This window comes from Orycteropus afer, unplaced genomic scaffold (assembly GCF_000298275.1).
Source record: "Orycteropus afer afer isolate SDZICR_OR568_19922 unplaced genomic scaffold, OryAfe1.0 scaffold00272, whole genome shotgun sequence".
In the NCBI taxonomy this organism is placed as follows: domain Eukaryota; kingdom Metazoa; phylum Chordata; class Mammalia; order Tubulidentata; family Orycteropodidae; genus Orycteropus; species Orycteropus afer.
In genome coordinates this window covers 1860950-1883987 of record NW_006921859.1, presented here as the reverse complement: position 1 = coordinate 1883987, position 23038 = coordinate 1860950, and the positions used below count along the sequence as shown (strand labels likewise).

Sequence of the window (23038 nt, the reverse complement as noted above, 5' to 3'; positions counted from 1 at the left end):
ATGGATTGACACCAAGGCTGTAAGATGGGCTCAAGCATAGCAAGGACTGGAGCAGGGGGACAGGACCAGGCAGTGTTTTGTTCTGCTGTCCATAGGGTTGCTGTGAGTCAGAGCCAATCCAGTGGCACCTAACAACAACAACATTAAACAATAATGACTTAGGATTGCTTTAAAGATGTGAAATAAAGGCATTTACACTCTTTATTTCTCTTAAAAGCCACTGACAAAAACAACAAAAAGGACAAAAGAATAGGGGAGTAAAACCTCTGTCATCAGTGAAACAACAAAATGGTCCCCAGCACAAACCATTAAGTATATTAGTGAAATGCTGCAAAATTTGGACCTAAACAAGGAAGAATCTTGATACTCTGCACATTTACCTTCAGCCCTTCAGCAAAATGCAGATTTCCCTAAAATAAAGTATCTTAGCCCCCAGAAGACGTTGAATGGGCTTTTGATTTGAGTGACCAGATGTTGGAATGTGTACCAGGCAGGCAAGTGTCCTGTAGAGAGTTCACCAGCACTAAAGACATGAAAGGAGGTGAGAAGACTGAGGGAGAGGCCAAGCTGCCATTCCACTTCAATGACCTACGCCCCTGCCTTCTGTCTTAGGAAGGCAACTCAGTGGGGCATGGATAAGGGAGACACTCATCCCCATACCACCACACAGAGAAGCATTGACCAAAGAGGTCTTGCTGGGCCCAAAGAGCAAACAGAAAAACCAGGTTAGGTGAGAGGGTGTAAGAACCATGAAACCTGATCTGAAAGGCAAAACTACCCAGTTCATAGTCCCCTGTTTCTTGGGCTCCAGACTTCTGCACACTATTCTTTAGCAACTATTTGGTCCAGTTAAAAAACAGAGGTAATTAGTGAGAAAGCAGCCACAGAAGTATAAGTAAAAATCACAAAATGAATAAATAAAATAAGAAAGGAAGAAATTAATGAAATAAAAGGTCATAGAAAACATACACCTCAGGGGGAATTACCAAAGGAAATGAGAAATTCGGAAAAACATGGTTCTCCAGTTTCCAAAAAACTTGGATCACTCTTAGGTGGGAAAAAAAGATGGGAACTCAAAGAAGAGTTTCAAGCATCTAAAAGGAATTTTAACCAAAAGATACAAAAGGTAAGCAGGCAGAGCCAAAATCCACTGCCATCAAGTCAACTCTGACTCACAGCAACTCTCTAGGACAGAGTAGCCCCATAGGGATTCCAAGGCTGAAACCTTTACAGAAGGAGAATGCCTCATCTTTCTCCCATGGAGCAGCTGGTGGGTTCAAACTACTGACCTTTTGGTTAGCAGCCCAATGCTTTAACCACTACACCACAGAGCTCCCTGTAGGCACAGCAGGGGAAAGAAAAATTAAGAAAGATCACACTGAAAGCAATTTCTCTTTTTTTCCCCAAAGAGAAGAAGAATGAATTAAATATGTCTGAAAACCCAAGCCAGAAACTTGGCAGGCAATTTGAAAAAATTAAATAAACAAATGGAAAAGGTCAAATATATAAACATGATTATATAGAAGATCATAGACATGGAATATTGACAAAAGAGATCTATCATATCCATAGAGAAAAATATTTAAAGACATAATCGATGAAAACTTCCCTAAAATAAAAAAAAAGCTGAATCTGAAGATCAAAAGGGCACATTATGTCTCAGAAATTTTTATATATAGCAATCACCTTCAAGACATAGCCTGGTGGAACTTATTAAATTTCAAGGAAAATAAATGAGTCATACGGGCATACAGGCAGAAAACACAAGCTAAACAAGAGAGAAATAAGTCTGGTTGGCCTTAGATCAAACCATTTGAGGTCTAAGGAGAAACATTCATTTAAGTACCGTATTTTTCACATACAATGCACCCATGTAAACAAGGAGCATATTCATAGCATGCATAGGAAACTAATGACAGGGGGTGTGTGGTTAACAAAAATGTATAACTCACAGCTTATTTGCGTAAAAAATACGGTATTTAGACATTATGTAGGCATTCTTGAGCTTGTAAGAATTCAGGAAATACAACACCCATGAGCCCTTCAGCAATCAAAACACAAAACTCTGGAATGTAAACTATGTGGTAAGAATATTGGTGTGAGTATTAAATCCCTTTAAATATGGAGATAAGAGTATATAACTGTGAGAATGATTCTACAGAACAGAATATAAATGTTGTAGACCTTGACAGTGTAAAAAAAAAAATACATCTATAAATTTTTTAAACCAGGAAAGGAGGGTTGAGGAAATTAGAACAAGTATCTGTGCACTAAATTCCTCATCCTTCAAGACTAATAAATATTTCAAACAAATTATAATAACAATAATAATAACAACTGCAACCTCTTAATGTATTCTTTAATCTTTGTTCTTAGCTTTAGAGGTCTATTTTAGGAACTAATGTCTATTTATCTGAAGTTTAATCATTCCTTCAATTTTCTTTAATTTTTTTCCATTTTTTAAATTCAAGTGAAATTGTTAAAAAGTAAAAATAACATGATAAGTATGCAGCAGTCCCATTTTTCTAAAATCCTTTTTTTCCAGCTCTGACATTAGCTTGTTATCTCCCTAGGTAGCTAGATGTCTAGGTTGATGCTCTCAAAATGTTAACAATGCTTTATTTTTGGATTGGTGGAAAGTTATGTGATTATAAAACATTCTGTATTTATATTTCTTCTGTATTGCTTCATGTTTATAATAGTCATGAATCATTTTAAAAAAAAGAGTAAAATTATTATTCCTTTTGACATGCGGATGTAGTGGCTCCATGCCAGGAGGCTTCATTTTATGGTAGCTGGGAGCAGACTATCTGGGTTAACCATTCGGCTCCACCACCCTCCCAGTTAATAATCTCTCAGAGCCTTGGTTTCCTTACCTGTAAAATGGAGGCAATAATAGTTAACAGCACCTACCTCAGAGAACAGTCATGAGGATTAAGTGAAATAAGGATCATTAAACTGCTGGGCAATGTTAAGTGCTTAATAAATGTTATGTTCAGAGTGGCCACAAGGTCCCACTGCATGCTAATTAGAAATGACTTGTATGTTCTCTTCCATTCTTCACATAAATTTTACAATTCTCCATGTTCTTTAGGGAATCATTGCTGATAGCTGTCTTTAGGTCTTCAACTGTTATTAGGCAGAGCTGTTATTAAACAAATAATTAACAAGGGCCTACTCACATGCATGGGGATTTTGTGGCCATTCTGAATTGTTTTAAGTATTGCCACATAAAAATGGCCTTGCCATATCTGTTAACTAAAAAAAAAAAAAAAAAAAATTAATTTAAAAACACCCATTTTAAAAAACCAAATTCAGTGCCATCAAGTGGATTCCGACTCATAGTGACCCCCACTGGATTTCCAAGGCTGCAAATCTTTAAGGAGGTAGATTGCCTTGTCATTCTTCCCCAGAGCAGCTGGTGGGTTCGAACCACCGACCTTCTGGTTAACAGTCAAATGCCTTAACCACTACACCACCAGAGCTCCTTCCATTTTTAAAGGTGGTTCTAAAGCAGTATATTGACTCGACGGCAAATAACAACAACAACACAAAGCAGTATATACAGTAAGATGGTGATGGGCAATGGGTCACCTTTTTGTAACTCAGGTCCTTGGTCAAGAGTGGGTAAAGTTAGGAAGCTGAGAGCAGATGTGGCTGAGCAGGATTTCAAAGGGAGGTGGTGAGTTGTCGAGTGGTTCAGCCTTCTCCAACCACTAGAAACTTACTTGTATAAACAGCACCTCTGGGTCTTGGGGCCTGAGCACCTGAAGTTGGAAAACCAAACCTAGTTGCTGTAGCATCAATCACGACTCATGGTGACTCCTCGTGTGTCAAACTAGTACTTTGCTCCATAGGGCTTTCAGTGGCTGATTTTTCAGAAGTAAATTGCTAGGCCTCTCTTCCGAAACACCTCTGGGTGGATTCGAACCACCAGCCTTCTGGTTACTAGCTGAGTACTTAACTGTTTGTACAATCCAGGGACTTCAAAGATAGAAGAGTTGGAGCATAAGGCTAAGTGGGCTCCCTGGAGGCCTCTTCATCTCAACTCCCCCTTTCCTTTTCCAACCATCTGCACCGGGCCCCACCCCTACCCACTCCCTAGGTACTTAAAGACTAGAGGAGAATTATCCTAAAAGCCTACCTGAGATTTGTGGGAATTACATCTCCTCCTTCCCCTTGAGATCTTAACAGAAGAATTGAATTTAATCTCTAAGAACAAGTCTTCTCATTTCCTAGTGGAAAAACAGAAGCTTTTGATTTTCAGGAGATAAGATCCCTCTGTGGTAACATACTTCTGTGCCTTTCTGTCATTGCTTTTTACAAGGTGACTAATAAATAATCCCATTACGTGAACACAGCCTGCATCCATCATGCCCGACTGCAGGAGCTTAGGGATGATCCCTAATGGGTAATAATAATACCTACTATTTATTGATTGGGTGCCAGGCACCGGGCTACACATCCCTATATGTTATGTTCATAGGAAAATGTGGTCCCTCCTCCGCATCTTCCTTTCTTGCTGGAGCAGCTTAGGCTCCTAAGCCTTTCCAGCTATTTTGCTCCTTCTCTGTACACACCAAGAATCCTTTGTGGAAATGTGACCAGAGACAGCCCACACCCAGGAGGGGCTCTTCTGTACTCCCCAGGCACTGGAGCCATGCCACAGTCTGCCTTTTCCCCTCCTTGACCTCGACTCTTCTGACAGTATATTTCAGACTGGCTTTTCCTTGAAGAGAAGTGGTAAACGTCAAGTCTCAGGTTGAGCTTTGGGTGGAAGAACTCTGGTTGGGTCCTTCAGGTTGACCCAGGAGTGAATAGCTGTTGTTTTTTATCTGCCCAACATTTCTCTGACCATCGGAAAACTGCCCTGCCTCCATCCCATACAGTTGTGTGCACACTGTCAATCAAATCACAATGACCTGCCTGCCTTCTAGCCACATGCAACTCACCCATGTGGTTTCTTAACCCCCGTCCACTGTGATTTGTCTCGGGCATGGGGAGCAGGCAATAGCAGCCATTGCATGACTTCTGATATATAGATGTTGAGAGAAATAGGATCTCTTTCTCTAGGAACATGTAAGCCCAAAGCTCCCAGGACCATCTTGTCAATTAAAAAAAGCCTGCCTGAGAAGAAACAGAGCACAGCTGAAAGATGTACAAGGTCTCAGTGCCACCTGATCCAGCTACTCCTGAGGCCATGTACTCTTTGGACTTCCCTGGAAGCTAAGCCAATAAACTGCCTCTTGTGTTCAAGTTTCTTTGAGTTAGATTTCTCTCCTGTATCACTAAAAGAATCAGGGAAGTAGGTTAGTTAAAGACATTGCCATTGGAATTCAGACAGCTTAACAGAGCATTTGAAGCCACAGCTCTATCTAGTAATCAAGGGTTTCTATGCCAGTTTCATTCTTTGTGTATATACTATATTTTTGTGATTCAAGCATGCCATCAGTAATGACATGCACCATCAATTTAATTAGAGCTTTTCTGGAAAAGGAACTGCATTTGTTGATTATAAGATTCACCTTGATTTCAGAAGAATGAAACTATTGCGTCCACCACTCACCTGTCAGTTTGCCGTATCGAGGTGAATTGACTGTTGCTATGATACTGGAAGCTATGCTACCAGTATCTCAAACATCAGCAGGGTTATCTACAGTGTACAGGTTTCAGCAGAGCTTCCAGGTTGGGACAGACTAGGAAGAAAGCCCTGATGAGCTACTTCTGAAAATTAGCCAGTGAAAACCCTATGGACCACACAGAATATCATGCAAAATGCTAGAAGATGAGTCTCCAGGTTGGAAGTCACTCAAAATAGAGAGTGGACATGACAATGAACTTGAGCACATCAACAATCATGAAGATGGCTCCAGACCAGGCAACACTGCATTTTATTGTACATGGTGTCACCACAAGGAGGTGCCAACTCAACTATAATTAACAAAAAACAACAAACCATTGGGTGGGGTGAAGGAAGGCAGGGATTACATTTTAGAATCAAGGAGATTTGGAGTTTCCCTAGGGGACTTTTCAGGAAGGGATGGACTGGAGTAGTGTCTCAGTATTCTTTTGGCCTGCTCAAATACCATTTTGATTCCATTCAATTCCATTATTTCCAACTCTCTCCTATATTTGGGAACTTGATGTCCAGAGAGAGTGCTCTCTTTCTAGTTGTAGACTCACCAATCCTCAATTCCCTTCCCTCTCCTAAGGCAGTATCTCTGCCACAACCCTTTCTGTGATAGGCTGGGCTGGAAAGCTTAGGCTCTGCTACTATTGGTCATCCACAAATGACCACTGAAGACAGTACACACAGAGAAGCCTACAGCAGCACACAATCTCCAACTCCTTTCCATTAGTCGCTTTTGATGTTGGAAACCCATAAGCTGAGCCCTGTTAGGGAAAGCAATCTGTCATATGTTGTTGTTGTTGTTATGTGCCGTCGAGTCAAACCTGGCTCATAGCGACCCCTCCTTGGGTTTCCAAGGCAGTATCACTATGGAAGTAGGATTGCCCAACCTTCCTTCCGAGGAGTGGCTGGTGGGTTTGAACCACCAGCCGTCTGGTTAGCAGGCAAGTGTCTTAGCCACTATGCTACCAGAGCTCCCAATCTGTCATATAGGGAAGCTAATTAGATTGGAATTGGAGAAATCTTCCCAGAGAAATTGAGAGTTTTTCCAGACCAAAGCACATTCATCTAGGGGGACCCTCTCTGCCTTGGCCAAGAGGCAGAGGGAGGATGAGAGATTGACCACCTAGCCAGCAACAGGTCAGGTACTCATTTCTGGCTTTAGCACTTTGTGGGCTACCTCTTATACTTGAAGTAGAGACAGCAGGTAGGATGCAGGAGAGGATTTGGTAAGAGGAGAGGGGTCCTTTTAAATGCTCCTAAAATATCACTTATCAGGAATCTGTGTACTTTGCCTACATATGACTGATCTATGCCATGTTTATGACCAGGTGTAACTCATGTAGCTCCTGTAGGCATGAGCTTACTGAGGTGCTGATTTGGTCCTGATTAAGGCCAGGAGGTCACTGGAAGGTGGAATTCAAATTATCTACATGGCCCCAAGCCCATGGGAATCTGCTAAGCTGGAGCCTCTCTTGCCTCACCACTTTGGCCTAATGTATATGAATGGGTTCTTCATTCAGTTTCCGTAACTGGTACTAGACCTAGGACTAGAACCCTATCTGATTCTGGTTAGGGTTAGGGTTAGGGTTAGGGTTAGGGTTGACTCTCTGCTGAGACCAGACTATCTCTCTTCCATGGATGGCTCCTGCTTCAGTAGAGCCTATGCAGCCCTTTTCCCAGGTACAAGCATAAATATTATGGCCCATAATGGTACTGTCCTCTCTGCCATCCAGCAGTACCTTTTGTGATGTCTGAGATCAGAGACAACAAAAATAGCATCCATGCCACAACTCCTCTAACCCCATGCAGACATCACTAACTGATGTCTGCACAATTCTCAGTGAATCTAGATGTGACAGCTATGACCAATTGACTGATACTGGCACATATGATAAAACCTACTTGCCCTCTCTGTCAAATCCTTATATCAGCACATGCTTGGCTCCCTGCCCATTAAGATTGCAAGTCTTCTTGGTTCATCACTAACCCAATCCTGATTGTCAGCTAAATCAGATTTCAAGGTGCCTTTTCCCATGGAAACCTCAGTCTAGAAACACCATTGGAGCAATTTTATCAGGCCTCACATGATCTGTTCATCCCTAAGACAGAGGCTAACATACTGCCTCCTAGGAATGGACCTCTGTATAGTGTACCTGGAGAATTTCATGACCTCACCCACACTTGCTCTTGTTATTCTAGGAGCTTAGAACAACCACTTACCTACCAAAACATCTCACTCCAGCTCTCATTGGCTGACTCCAGTTCACCATCCTACACTGCAAATAACAGACAAAGACAGGGCAGCCAAGGCTTCCAGAATCTCAGAAACTGTTCTAGGGCTTAGCATGCACCTTCCTGTTTTGTGATTGATAGTTTATGGGCTTGTTTCTCTTAGTTGATTGTGAGCTCCTTCAGGGCACCAAAGGACTTGGTTCTGTTCATCTTCATTTTTTCCATAACATCTAGCATGATGCAAGATTAAGCTCTGGTGACGTAGTGCCTAAGGCATTGGACTGCTAACCAGAAAGCTGGTGGTTCAAACCCACCAGCCACTCCTCAGAAGGAAGATTGGGTCATCTACTTCCATAGTGATACCGCCTCAGAAATCCAAAGAGGAGTTGCTATGAGTCAGATCCGACTTGACGGCAGTGAGTTTGGTTTTTTGGTTTTACAGTTCACTCCTAGGCACGGACTTAGGAATGCTCTATGATTCCCACTTGTCTCAAGTCCAGAACGAGGTTATGGCCATCCCTGGGGGAGAATGAAAGCCCCTGAAGAATAAGGAAGTACTGAGGAGAAGGGCATGTGTCCTCTGGGGAGCCAGTTGGCTAGACTCTCTCAGGCACAGTCATTCTGTTGCTCCCATCTAGGCATGAACAAGTCCTTTTCCAGGGCAGGATGCTAGCTCACTCTAAAGGATCTGCATCTAGTCTAGAAAGAAGCGGCACTCTTAGACAACAGAGCATTCTGGAGTACAGGTAGAGACCTTACCACCCATCTGTCAGTTACCACCATCCATTGGTCAGTTTGTTGTGGTGTGGTGGTTTGCAAGTTTTTATGATGTTGGAAGCTATGCCACAGGTATTTCAAATACTAGCCAGCCCATCCATGGTGGACAGGTTCCAGTGGCACTTCCAGACTAAAATAGACTAGGAAGAAAGGCCTGGCAATCTACTTCTGAAAATTAGCCAGTGAAAACCTTATGGACCACAACAGAAAGTCATCTGATACAGTGTTGGAAGATGAGCTCCCTAAACTGGCAGGCACTCAAAATACATATCGGCCACAACAAGGGACTTGAGCAAAACAGCAGTCATGAGGATGGTGTGTGACAGGTAGCATTTCATTCTGTTGTACATGAGGTCATGAGTCCGAGCTGACTCCACGGCAGCAAACAATGGAAATCCATCCAAGCTGATATACTGGGGACGGGCTTGACTTGAAGCGTTGCTCTTTCTTTCTCTCTTTTCAGAACTCAAACGCCTCTGAGCATTGCCACCAGTTGTCTGAATTTCCTAGCACTGTAGTACATTGTACCACAAACTAAGTGGCTTAAAACAACAGCAATTGATTCTCTCATAGTTCTGGAGGCTAAAAGTCTGAAATCAAGATGTTGGCAGGGCCATACTCTCTCTGAATGCTCTAGGGGAGGCCCCTTCTTGCTTCTGATGTTGCTGGCAACCTTTAGCGTTCCTTGCACTGTCTTTCTCCATTGTCACATGGCCTTCTTCCCTCTGTGTCTGTCTCTTCTGAGGATGCCACTCATATAGGATTAGGACCCACCCTACTCCAGCATGACTTCTTGTTAACTTAATTGACCACATCTTCAAAGACTCCTTCCAAACAAGAGACTTCAACATATGTTCTTAGGAGACACAATTCAAGCCATAACACCTGGGCAGGCCTGACCTCTTAGGAGGAGTGCCTCATTCTGGCTGGAAGCACATACTCAGTACTAGTCAAAGAGAGGCAGGTGGGACTGGGACCAGGAACAAAAGGCTTCTGGGAAAGAGGAGTTCCACTGAGATTCCTACAGCTTCTGGGATACAGCAACCCCTCAAGACAGGACTCCTCTGACCCCTGTTGGCAAACCCTCTTTTCTCCTCAAATTGGTGAACCACTGCCTGAAACTGTAAATATTCAGTGTTGGGGAGGGTGTGAGGAAATGGATATACATTGCTGGTAAGAGCATAAATCTTTCTGGAAAGCAATTTGAAATCACATACCAAATGTCTTTAAAATGGCCATGCCCTTATGGATTTATTGTAAGAAAATAATCAGATGTACCCAATGATTTATGTATAGGAATTTTTCATTGCACCATTATCTATCAGAGTGAAGTGAAAACAATCTAAATTTTAAACATAGGGGGATCAGTTCAATAATTTTATATATATATATATATATATATATATATATATATACACACACACACACATATACACACATAAAATGCCAATTTTATGCACACATAAACACATACACATATCTAGAAGGATAACTACTAACATATTAATTGTGATTATATCTGGATTATAGTCAGATTATAGTTGATTGTAATGTTCATCTTTGTGCTTTTGTGTATTTCCACAATTTTCTTTCATGAGCATGTAAGACTTATAATCTGTTCAAGCAAGACATGTGGTCTTGAAAAAAAGATGGGGATATCCAAGTCTAGCTGTCAAGCTGCATTTTGAGTATAAATTGTCTGACTCTTTGAAAAATCCTGGAGATCTTACTTAAGCCAGTAAATGATTATGCTTTATAAAGCTTTATAAAGCATGCAGAACCAAATCAGGATTCTGAAATTTGCTGGCAGTTGTCTGCACTCATCAGCCAGTGGCTATGGCTCCAAGTGGGCACAGGTGAGAAATAAAAACCACAGCTGTGCTCAGCACTTTAAGTTTTGCCACTCATCTTCCCACACGTTCCCTCGTATAACCTTTCCAAGTACCACGTGAAGAAAGCATAGGCAGGTATTAGCATTAACCCCATCTTTACAGAGGCAGGTCCTGGAGTGGTACAAACAGTTAAGGTTCTTGGCTGTTAACCAAAAGGTGGGAGGTTGGCATCCACTCAGAGGTGCCTCAGAAGAAAGGTCTCACGATCTACTTTCAAAAAATCAGCCACTGGAAGGCCTATGGAGCATAGCTCTACTCTGACACATGGAGTCACCATGAGTAAGAATAGACTCAATGGCAACTGGTTTTGAAAGAGTGGAAAAGAGAGGCCCTGAAAGGTTAAATGTCTCATATGAAATCGACCCCTGCTGGAGGAGCCTGGCTGGGATTTTAATCCAGAGTTCCTAACACCCCACCCTACATGCTTTTAGCTCTGTCACGTTGCCACTTGTTATTTGGAGCACTGCAGATTTACAGAAATGTCCACAGGAAAAGATAAAGGCTAGGCCTGGATACTGGGAAAATAAGGGGCTCTAGTGGCCTAGCAAGGAGCTCTGGTAGCACAGTGCCTAAAGCATCTGACTGCTAACCAGAAGGTTGGTGGTTCAAACCCACCAGCCACTCCATGGAAGGAAGACTGGGCAATCTACTTCCGTAAAGATTTACTGCCTCGGAAACCCAACAGGGGTGCTATGAGTCAGAATTGATTCAATGGCAGTGGGCTTTATTGGTATAGCAGTTAACTCATTTGACTGCTAACCAAAAGGTCAATGGTTCAAACCCACCAGCTACTGTGTGGGAGAAAGATGAGCCAGTCTTCTTCCATAAAGATTCACAGTCTCAGAAAAACCCATAGGGCAGTTCTAGTCTGTCCTACAGGGGTGCCATGAGTCAGAATCAACTCTATAGCAGTGGATTTAGTTTTTGGTTAGGCACTAGAAAAAGAAAACAGATCAAGTCAATGGACTTTGGCCATCTGAAGGGAGTCTCTAGTGATCTGCCACAGGGCTCTGTCATTGGCCCTGTTCTGTTCAAAAGAAGAACCAAGCAGAATAACAGGTTCTGGTTCAAACAAGCTAGCTCAACTGACAGAGAAGGGCAGCTCCTTATAACATGAAAACTTAACAGGAATAAAAGTAAGATCTTAAAATACTCATTTATTACTATGTTCACTTATTCACTGACTTGTTTATTCCTATTTATCTGTGTATTTGTTTAATGTCTATTCTCCCAATGGTCTGTAAGCTCCACAAGGAATGGAGTCTATGTTGCTCACAACAGTATCCACAGTCCCTCTCAAGTGCCTTGCATATAGTGGGTGCACAATAAATATTTGCTGATTGAATGAACAGAGATTTGAAGTCTTCCCCATCCGTCTCCCCTCAGCCTGTTACTTAGGATATTCAAAGTATGTGGGTGTGAGCTCCCTCAGCTTTTTCTGTCTACCCCACCCACTTCCCAACACAAACACACAACACATGTTAACTTATCAGCATCCATGCCTCTTTTCTCCTAACAGTGCAACCACAACCAAACATAACCAGAACCTCATTTGACCCCACACCACCCATTATCATGCAAATATCTCAGAAGAGGTGTCCAGGCACCCTTTCCTATTGCCTCACCTCCAGTTCTTGCCTCAGCCCCCTGCATTGGGGTGGGGGTGGGAGAATTCCAAGGCTAGGTCTGCTCAGGCAGTGTCCCGACAATGGCCAAATTCAGTGGACAGTGTGCACATTTGATCTTTCAGGACCTCTGAGCTGCATTTAGCACTGTTGATGATCCCCTTTTCCTGGAGCCGCTTTAACTGCTTTAGTATCTGCTCCACGCTGCAGCTCTCTCAGGACCTCGGTGACGGTCCCTTGATGTCAGTCTTATCCATCCTCATCTTCTGCCTACCCCGTGGGTCTCCTAGGGCTCCCTGCTCTGCCCATTGAGCTCCTCACTGAAATTGCCTCTCCCTGCATGATCTTATATCCTTCTCTTATGGACTGAATTGTGTCCCCTCAAAATATTTGTTGGAATTCTAACTTCTATACTATGGTGAAATAGTTAAGCACTGAGTTACTAACTGAAGTTCACTGATTTGAACCCACCCAGTGGCTCCATAGGAGACAAGACCTGGATCTGTAAAAGATCCGCTCCTGTAAAGATTACAGCCTAGAATACCCTACGGCGCAGTTCTACTCGGTCACATGGGGTCACTATGACTCAAAGTTGACTTGAGAGCACCTAACAACAACAATATAGTTCAGATGTAATCTAATCTGATGCAATGTAACTTTATATAATGCAATCTAATGTAATGTAATAAATCAGTGGAGGTCATATCAGTGTAGGGTGGATCCTAAACCTAATAACTTCTGAGTTATATAAAAAACAGCAGAGACATTTACCTCAAGTAGACACACGCCCCGGAGAGAACAATCATGGGAGAAGGAAGGGCTGCTTATGCACAGGGAGATAGCTCAGGGTGCAGAAGAGTATGAAAGGATGGACACTGGGAGGAGGTAACTATGGGGAGGAAGTGGGAGGGGAGCTGCTGCATTGTAAATTTTGGTCAATGACATGAGACAAAGTATATGTGAACTGCTGTATGAAAAGTGAATTTACTCTGTAAATCTTCACCCAGATCCTAATTTAAAAAAAAAAAAAAAATGGCAGAGACACAAGACAGGCTAATGGAGACAGGAGGACAACAAGCACCACGTGCTGATGACAACAGGAGCATTAGATTCTGCAAGCCCTGGAACTAAGGATGTCGGGCTACTAGAAGCTGAAATAGACAAAGAAGGACGTGCCCACAGAGCCACATCCTAAATGCATATATCTAGCCCTCTAAATTGTGGGGGGAAAAAAGAAATCTGTTGTTTAAAACCACTCACTTGTGGTATTTCTGCTATAGCAGCACTAGGAAAGTAAGACACCCTCATGGTGTTAGCTACCACATACACGCTCTAATCTCCACTCCAGATCCCAGCTTCAGACTCAGAGATCCAACTCCCTGGATGGCCCCAGATCCATCACACTCAGCAGGTCAAAAAGTGGACCCAACAGTTTCTTTCCTAGAACTGCTTGGCCTCCTGGGAGTCACTCTGGACATTGCCTTTTTCCGCTGTCCCTTCACCACCACCTATATTTACAAAAATCGCAAATCCTCCTGTACCACTCAGCTCCAGCCTCTCGCTCCATCCCCACTGTCCTTATCCTAGTTCAGGCTTCACCATCACTCATCTGAACCAACTCAATGGTTTCCTAAGTGGGTCCCCAGCCTCCCACTTTGAACCCTTGTAATTCATCCTGTCCATGGTGGCCAGTGTGACGTTTCTCACCATGCTGCTTCCTTGCTGCTAAGAGCCCTTCAATGACTCCCCCCAACAGTCTCCAGGACAACATTCAAATCCTTAACATTGATGAAGGCCCTCCACACTTGAGACCCTTGCCTATTGTTACAAGGTCGCCTTACCCCTCCCCTCCCCTTCTAATTGCTATTTCTGAACTACTTGTAGCTTTTCACACCTACCATGATGGTCTTTGCCTCCAAGTCTTTGCTCAGGCTGGTCCTTCCGCCTAGGATGCCACCGTTTCCACCTCTTTACTCTTCCCCTGGTTTGTTGAGTCTCCTGCTTTAACACTCAACTGCAGTGGCATCACTTTCAGGAAGCAGAGCCTGGGCTGGAAGTTATGATCCCCAATACTCTATCATAGTGTAATAATGATACCATTATAATGATAATATAATATAAAAAAACTCATTGCCATCGAGTCAATTACAACTCATACTGACCCTCACTGGGTTTCCAAGGCTGTAAATCTTTACAGAAATAGATCATCCCATCTTCCTTCCACAGAGCAGCTGGTGGATTTGAACCACTGATCTTCTGGTTAGCAGTCAAATGCCTTAGCTACTATGCCACCAGAGCTCCTTTAATATAATATATAATATGTAGTAATATATAAGTGGGCGTGGGTGCTCTCAGCTTTTTCTGTCCAACCCACCCGTCTCCCAGCACAAACATTTAACACTAACTGAACATTTATAGTCCCTGGGTGATACAAATAGGCTTGACTACTATACAAAAGGTTGGAGTTCAAGTCCACTTTCCTTGGAAGGAAAATCTGGAGATCTACTTATGAAAACAGCCAATGAAAACCTGAAGCCCATTTCTACTACAACCTACATGAAGTCACCATGAGTCAGAATCAACTCAATGGCAGCTGATTTTCTACTGAGCATTTATAATGCATTAAATACTTTTCCTGTATCTTCTTGTTTTATCTTCACAATCACTCTGTGAGGGGAGTTCCACTCTCATCCCATTTTATAAATGAGGACACTGAGGCTTCCAGATGCTCAATGACTCTCACAAGGTGAAAGAAGTCATAACCAATGGAGCTGCACATGAATCCAGGCTGGGAATCGCCAGGGTGTGCCTTGCCCACTCTCTTAGTGATTTGGTGATGAGGCTCCCTCTGCTGTGTAAAGGGCTGGCTATCTCCTTTCCATTCTTGAGGCCTCTGCTTCCTAAAAGGCCCTCGCTAATCCAGATGGCTCATATCTAGCTCACTCTTTCTCTGCACTCCCACAGCCCCTGTCACTCCCTCACAACCCTGGTCATTATGTGATGACAGCATTCTGTTCTGTTCCCCAGCTAAGCTGAGCACAATGTGAGGGCTTGGGCAAAGGCTGCCTTTGTTCACTAGGAAATCCCACTGTCTCATCCCCACTGTTTATGACCATGCTAGTAATTCATGACCAAATTACTACAGGCTTCTGTTCCCACTAGAGGATGAGTCCTAGTCTAATAAGTCTGTTTCATCATTTCAGGTATAAAGATGGGTTGTCAAAACTGTCAGATGTCAGAATTGTCAAACGTCCAGGAATCAGTTTTATACACTGGGCAAAGGAAGTCACCTTCCTGTTTGCTCTGGGATGACGGATACATTATAATGCTTTTATCAAGATGGGAAATAAAAACAAAGAGCCTATAAAGCATCCTCTCAGGAAGTCCATCCTTTCTCCACTGTAGGGTCTCTAGGCTTTTCATCAGTTTTATATTCCACTTACGATTTGTTGTCAGTTGCCATCAAAAAGATTGTGACTCATGGTCACCCCATGTGTGCAGAGCAGGACTGCTCCATAGGGTTTTCAATGCTGTCATTTTTTAGAAGCAGATCTCCAGGCTGGTCTTTTGCAGAGTCTCTGGGTGAGTTTGAACCACCAACCTTTCAGCTAGTAGCCAAGCACTTAGCCATTTGAACCACCCAGGGATGCTCTTCCACTTACAATAACCCATTGCACTGAGTCAATTCCAACTCAGCTTATGAGACAGAGTAGAACTGCCACATATGGTTTCCAAGGCTGTAAATCTTTACAAAAGCAGACCCCCACATCTTTCTCCCGCAGAGCAGCTGGTGGATTCTATGTATGTTGCCTGAGTGACTAAATGAGTTGAATGAAAATTAATAATCTGGATGTCAAGGGATTGGAATATTAGTCTCAGGTCAGCTGCTGATAGTGAGACCATAGATGCACCACACTGCCTGGCTGGAATTCAGTTTCCTCATTTGAAAAAAATTGAGAATTTGGACTTAATGGTTCAAACTTTTCTTTTAGTTATAGAATGGCTTATCAGGGCCTCCATCATCTGGTCCTCTGGCCTCTCTGACTTCTCTTGCTATTCATCTCATCTCCATTCATCCTTTTCCAGCCACCCTAGAGTCCTTGTTGTTTCCTGAACAGGCCTCAGGACCTTTGCACTTGCTGTTTGGAAGACTCTTTCCCAGATATCACTGTGGTTCACCCCTTCACCTCCTTTGAGTTTTGCACACGTTATTTTCTCAAAGAGGCCTTCCCCAGCTGTCCAATCTAAAATTATAATTTTCCTACCTCAAGCTCATCCTATCTTCCTTCTCCACTTTTTAGTTTGCTTTGCCCTTACCAATATTATATACTATATATTTTACTTATTTGGCTTTGTCTATTATATGCTGCTAGCCATAACAATGGACTCCAACATACCAATGATCATGAAGATGACACAGGACCAGCAATGATTTTTTCTGTTACTCATGCGGTCGCCATGAGTCAGTCTTCTTGGATGGCAACTAACAACAACATTATCTGCACTGTACAGTGGAATGTAAGCTGCATAAGGGCACAGATGTCTTGTTTATTTTATTTACTACTTTAAGCCCAGAATTTTGAACGAAAACCAAACTCACTGCCATCGAGTCAAACCCAACTCATAGTGACCCCTCCTTGGGTTTCCAAGGTAGTATCACTAAAGAAGTAGATTGCCCAACTTTCTTTCCAAGAAGGCTGGTGGGTTTGAACTGCCACCCTTCTAGTTATTAATCAAATGCCTTAGGCACTATGCTACCAGAGCTCCTAGAATTTTGAAAAGTGCCTAGTAGGTGCTCAATAAATGTTTGTTCATTGAATGACTGCTTCTCCTTCAATAATACACAGCCACATAAATTAAGTCAGTGCATTATTGCCTCCTTTCATTATGGCTGCCAGGGCTCAGAGGTAAGGGGACATGATTGCCTTTTCCCAAACTTGTCTGTATTTTTCAATAAACAAGACAGACCACTGCTTTCCTAGTACAACCACCTGTGACATGTCCCCAAGGTCTCACTTCTGTTAACCAATCTTTAGCCTTCAGAAAAAAAGCCCAATGCCAAGCCCACCACACAGATTCACTAATTGTTCTTCTTGTGCTAACACCAGCAAGCTGGTTACATGTTCGCAGACACCTCCAGAGGCACAGCTAGAGGAGCCACATACAGATCAGTATTCCGGGAACATCAGTCCTGAGTTGCTTTGAAAGCAGATGTTGTGGATTTCCTTTCATGTATTATCACTCACTGTCATGCCCGTTATGGATTTTTCAATCCACAGTTCCCCAGGCAATAGGTGCCCGCCGGGCAGAGATGAGCTTCTGCTCTCCCTGCTGCAGGCAATCCTTTGTCTGCACTGTTACTGGCTCCCCACACCCCCCCACACACCACCTGCCTCTCTTTGCTCAGACGGACAGCTTCCCTACAACACAACCTGCTCTGGCATCTCTCAAGACCAGGCTCCAGAGACCCTACATTCCACCACTGAGCTAACATGTACTGAACACATCCCACCACTGAGCTAACATGTACTGAACTCCCACTGGGAGCTGGGCACCCATGCCCCACCTGCATCAGGTGGACATGCAGGGACCAAGTCTCCTTTGCCAGGGCCAGTATTGATTTTGATCCCCCAGCTGTTTGCAGGTTGCCCTGACTGCTAGAAGAAGCTGAAGCTCCAGTCACTTGCAAAAACCAAGAAGGAGCCACTAGGAAGAACTGGGAGACAGATATGACTGTTTTCTAGATGAATACCTGGAACTGAAGAAGAAAAAGAAAAGGTGATGGGCCCTCTCTGGATACTGTGGGGGCATTGTGGGTTTTGAGAGAAAACAGAAGAATCTCTCTTGTCTATCTCTACTCTCTCTTTAGGTCATCTCCTCTAACCCAGTGCCTTTAAATATTATCTACACACTGATGATACTGGGATGATTGACCCTCTCCATCTAGCTGTCCACCCAACAGTTCCTTTTAGTTGTCAAACAGGCATCTCACACTTGATGGTCCAAGCTGAGCTCCCCATCTGTGTACCCCCAAGCCTGCTCCACTCACGGGCTTCGGCATCTTGGTGACAACTCTGTGCTTCTGGATGCTCTGACCAAACCTGGAGTCTCTGATTTCTCTCTAATCCCCACATTCAACCTGCCCACCAATCCTGTCGACTCCCCCTTTAAAATCTGGAATATGCCTGTTTCTCACTTTCTCCACTGCTACTGCTTTTGTTTAAATCCCCCTTGTCTCTTGCCTACATTTCTGCAGTAGACTCCTGGTCATGCTCCCTGGTCCATCCTTGCCCTCCATGCTCTCATATACTACTCACGTCAAACACGACAGCTGTTGAAAGGTAAATCAAATCAGGTCATCCTCTGCTCAGAACCCGCCAATGGCCACTGGCTCGCTCAGAGTAATCACCGAAGTTCTTCCCGTAATCTAAAGGCCATGCATGACCTGGTCTCTTCTTTCTGACTTCATCACCACTTCCATTGCCCCCTCTAGATTTTCATAACCTCTGCTCATTCTCCTCCAGCTGCACTGGCCTCATCTCAGTTCTTCCAGTGTGTCAAACTCCCACCCAGTGAATGGAGCAGGGAGATGCCACTCACTCCAAACCTGGGATACCCAAGTAGATGTTGGTGTGAAATCCAAAGTCCAGCTAGCGAGCTCTTCTCCTTTGGATCTAACCATGTGGCCACTGTACCCCATGTCCTCATCTCTCCAGTCATTATCACGGCTCACTGCAGTTGTTTGATATTTTGTTTGACTCCCCAACTAGACCATAATTGACCAAGAGCAAGGACTGGTCCTTTCTCATCTACAGTTCCCCAGGCTCTATTCAGAATAGGTATTTAAGCATGCTGATGGCTGGCTGGCTGGTTGGATGGATGGGTGGGTGGGTGGATAATTGACTGGTGAGTAGGGATTAATAAGAAAGCTAGGTTTTCATAACCTTTGTAGTGCTTGGGTATATTTTCTCCTGTTTGTGCTTGGCTAGAGAGTTAGAAACCAAGAAAAATACTTGGTGTCTCAAGAAGCTTCAGTTAGAAGACAACCTGCCCATGTGCTCCCTCTAAGCAGGATTCATGCTGTTCTCCAAGGCAGCTGGGCACACAGCACAGGAAACAGAACTCTCTGCGGCTTGTGAGGGTGGAGCTGTTTGGTCCACAGCCTTCCAGATATATTTCCCAAAAAAGGATGGAATCTTCCTGCATCTCACCCTCCATCTGAGATGGACATGGAAATGTTAGGAGAAGAATCTCATGTGGTCCCGAGTCAAGGAAGGATGTTGGAAGAGAAAGAACACAACCTCACTGGGCATGTCTATGGGTGGGCACTGCTGTGATTTCACTATATTCATGTAACAACCCCATTTACAGTTAAGAAAACTGAGGCTCAGAGAGATTAAAGAGCCTGTCCCAGGTAACACAACAAGTGTCAGAATAACCCTAAAACTGTTCCAAAATGCAAGCTTCTTCCACTATCCTGTCTGCTTCCTGCTTTCCCTCTGCTTCCATGAGAGGGTAAAAAGGCTCTAGCTTCAGGTGAAAGGCAGGGGGAGAGGCCCTGTGAACACTGGGTTCAGGCTCACCTGTGCCTGGAGAAGGCTAAGAGTCCAGGTAAGACTGCCATAATGTTTCAGGCCCTCAGCAGTTTCCTGGCTCACACAGGACTGCAGCAGTTCCTGAGGATGCCGGGAACAAGGGACTGGGAAAGGGTTAGCCAATGGGAATTGGCCACATCTCGGCATCTCTGCAGCCTCAGTGTTAACAGGTCTTCATAAGCAGGGCCTAAGCCAATACTGGAGATCAGTAGATTCTTTGGAATCAAAGTGAATTGAACTAATGGATGGACAGTTGCTGATTAAAAGTTGTGTGTAACCAAATAACAGAGTCATTGAATTAGTGACTCTTACATTTGTCAGAGATTTTAGAAGGCATCTAGGGCAACCTCTTATACAGTTCAGCCGAGCTTCTCACACCAAACAAATCCCCAACAGGAAAGGAATGTGTTTGCAGGCACCGCCAGTCTGGAGGCTTAAGTCTGGAGTGGCTGGCCACCAGCAGGACACGTCTCTGAAGTTTCTGCTCTGTCATTTTAAAAATGCCCATTTCATTTCATTTCATTATATATATGTTGTTGTATGTGTCGTCAAGTCGGACCTGACTCATAGCGACCCCTCCTTGGGTTTCTGAGGCAGTATCACTACAGAAGTAGATTGCCCAACCTTCCTTCCGAGGAGTGGCTGGTGGGTCTAACCTGCCAGGCTTCTGGTTAGCATTCAAGTGCCTTAGGCACTATGCTACCAGAGCTCCTTTAATATTGCTTTAATATTGCCAACCCCAACAAAACTGGAAGATGCTTTGCTTTAGCCACACTGGTTTCATGTCGGTTCTTCAAATGTGCCAAACTCCCACACAGGTGGATGGAGCAGGGGGATGCTGCTGACACCAAGGTGGTGAGGAATCCAAAATCCAGCTTAGCTCGTGAGCTCTCGTTCTTCTATCCCACGTTTAGTCTGCTGATCGAGCACTTCCAGTGCACCATGTATCCTCTAAGGCTTTATAGTATTTTTTCATATACTTTGCTTCCAAAGCATCTTCTGATCTCCAGTATTGGCTAGGCCCTGCCTATGAAGACCTGTTAACACTGAGACTGCAGAGATGTGGCCAATTCCCATTGGCTAACCCTTTTCCGGTCCCATGTTCCCAGTACCCTCAGGAACCGTTTTATAGATTATTTTTCCCCACATTTCATCAGCTCAGAAATTAGGATGAGTTTTACAGCCCAGAGTGTGTCACAGTTTAATTAGTAACATTTTTTCCTTTCTTAGTGTTGTATAAACTAATAGTGCATAACATAATGGTGTAAAATAAAGCACTCTTTGTCCAGGAGCATGCTCCTAACCTGCCTTTCCTGGTAGAAGAGCATCCATATGCAACAACACATGAAAATACAATCAATGGAATCTTAAATTTGATAAAATCTAGAGCATACACTAGTTTGTAAAATATGGCGACAGCATTCCTAGCAGAGCTTGATCGATCAAGCTTTTGTCTGACCACCTCCAGAGATGGGGAACTCATTATCTCACAAGATAACCTACCCTAATTTGCAGTAATTAAAGGTATGTAAAATTTCTTCTTTATTCTTGGCTGAATTTGGCCAAACATCTATCCATTGAACATTGTTCTGCTTTCTGGAGCAATCCGTAGTAAGTCTTTATTCTATGTTCTATGTGATCAATGCTCAGGTCACTTCAACAATGATCACTCAACCGTTCCTTGGGTGATCACATCTTCTCTCATTCATTTCTCCCAAACACCTAATCTGTTTTGGGTCTTATGATAGAGGTGAAGTCTATGCTCCTTGCTGAGCAATTTTTTATTATGTGGGTTTTCTCTTACTGAATGTATCCACATCCCAAGACCTGGAGTCTATACTTCTATTAATAGAGCCATGTGACATTTGGTTCACACTGAATTCACAGGCAATTGAAACCTCTAGGTAGTTTCCACATAAGCCAGGACTTCATTGCTGGACAGTTGGTTTTAATTTGCTCTTTGACTTTGGATTTTTCTCTCATTTGCTAATTATCACAGAGGAGCTCTGGTAGCATAGTGCCTAAAGGCACTTGACTGCTAACCAGGAGGCTGGTGGTTCAAACCCACCAGCCACTCCTTGGAAGGAAGGTTGGGCAATCATACTTCCGTAGTGATAACTGCCTCGGAAACCCAAGGAGGGGTCGCTAGGAGTCGGGGCCAACTCGATGGCAAATAACAACAACAACAACAAATTATCACACAAACAACACTACAGCAGCCATAAAAAGAAACTAAAAAATCACCCACAATCTCACTGCCCTCCATATTAATTGTATCCTTCTTTATTTCCATTCAGTTCCTGTCTATATCAGACCTACTTTAAATAGTTGTAATAAATATGAAGAAACAATTTCACATTCTACTTTTTTCACTGAATATAATATCATAAACATCTTTCTGTATTACGAAATAATGCTATTATAATTTTAAATGGCTGCATAAATCCATTAGGTAGATATACCATAATTTTCCTGGCCATTCCCCTATTGTTGGACATTTTTACAGTTTCCAATTTTTCATCATTATAAATAATGCTGAAATCAACACTTTCATGCATATAACTTTCTTCCTCTGTTGAATTATTTCCATAGGATATATTCCCAGGAGAGGAATTACTGGGTCAAATGACATGAGCATTTTATGACTCTTGATACATGTTGTCAAACTGGATTCCCAAAGGACTAATTTACACCACCACCAGCAATGTGTGAGTGGGCCTGCTTCTCTGCAACCACTCCAGCACTGTCTTATGCGCTGTTAAGGTTCTTTGGGCTAATTAAGTCGGGATAAACTGCTGTTGCATTGTTTTAATTTACATTACTTTGATAACTAGCAAAACCAAATGGTTGTCCTGTGTATTTACTTCTGTTTCCTCTGCTGTGAACTCCTGCTTATCTTTCTTACCACTTTATATGGGCCCATTATTAAAACCAAAAATAAATAAATAAATAAATAAAGGAAACTTATCACTGTTGAGTCGATTCCGACTCATGGTGAGTCCATGTGTTACAGAACTGCTGCATAGGTTTTTCTTGGCTCAAACAGTTAAGCACTCAGGAGACAGATTTGGTGACCTGTCTCTGTAAAGATTACAGTCAACAAAACTCTATGGGGGCAGTTCTACTCTATCATATCATATCATATCATATGGCTCAGAATTGACTAGATGTCACCTAACAACAACAACAATTTTATGGAAGCAGTTTGCCAGGCATTTCTTCTGTGGAGCCACTGGCCGGGTTTGAATTTACAGCCTTTAGGTTAGCAGCTAATTGCAAACTGCT

At 43.2% G+C, this 23038-nt stretch overlaps 1 protein-coding gene across 1 annotated transcript in view; it reads right to left on the bottom strand.

Annotated features, from left to right (window-relative positions):
• Window positions 1–23038, bottom strand: part of CSMD2 (CUB and Sushi multiple domains 2) — a 972087-nt gene that overhangs the window by 676958 nt on the left and 272091 nt on the right. The window lies entirely within an intron of this gene.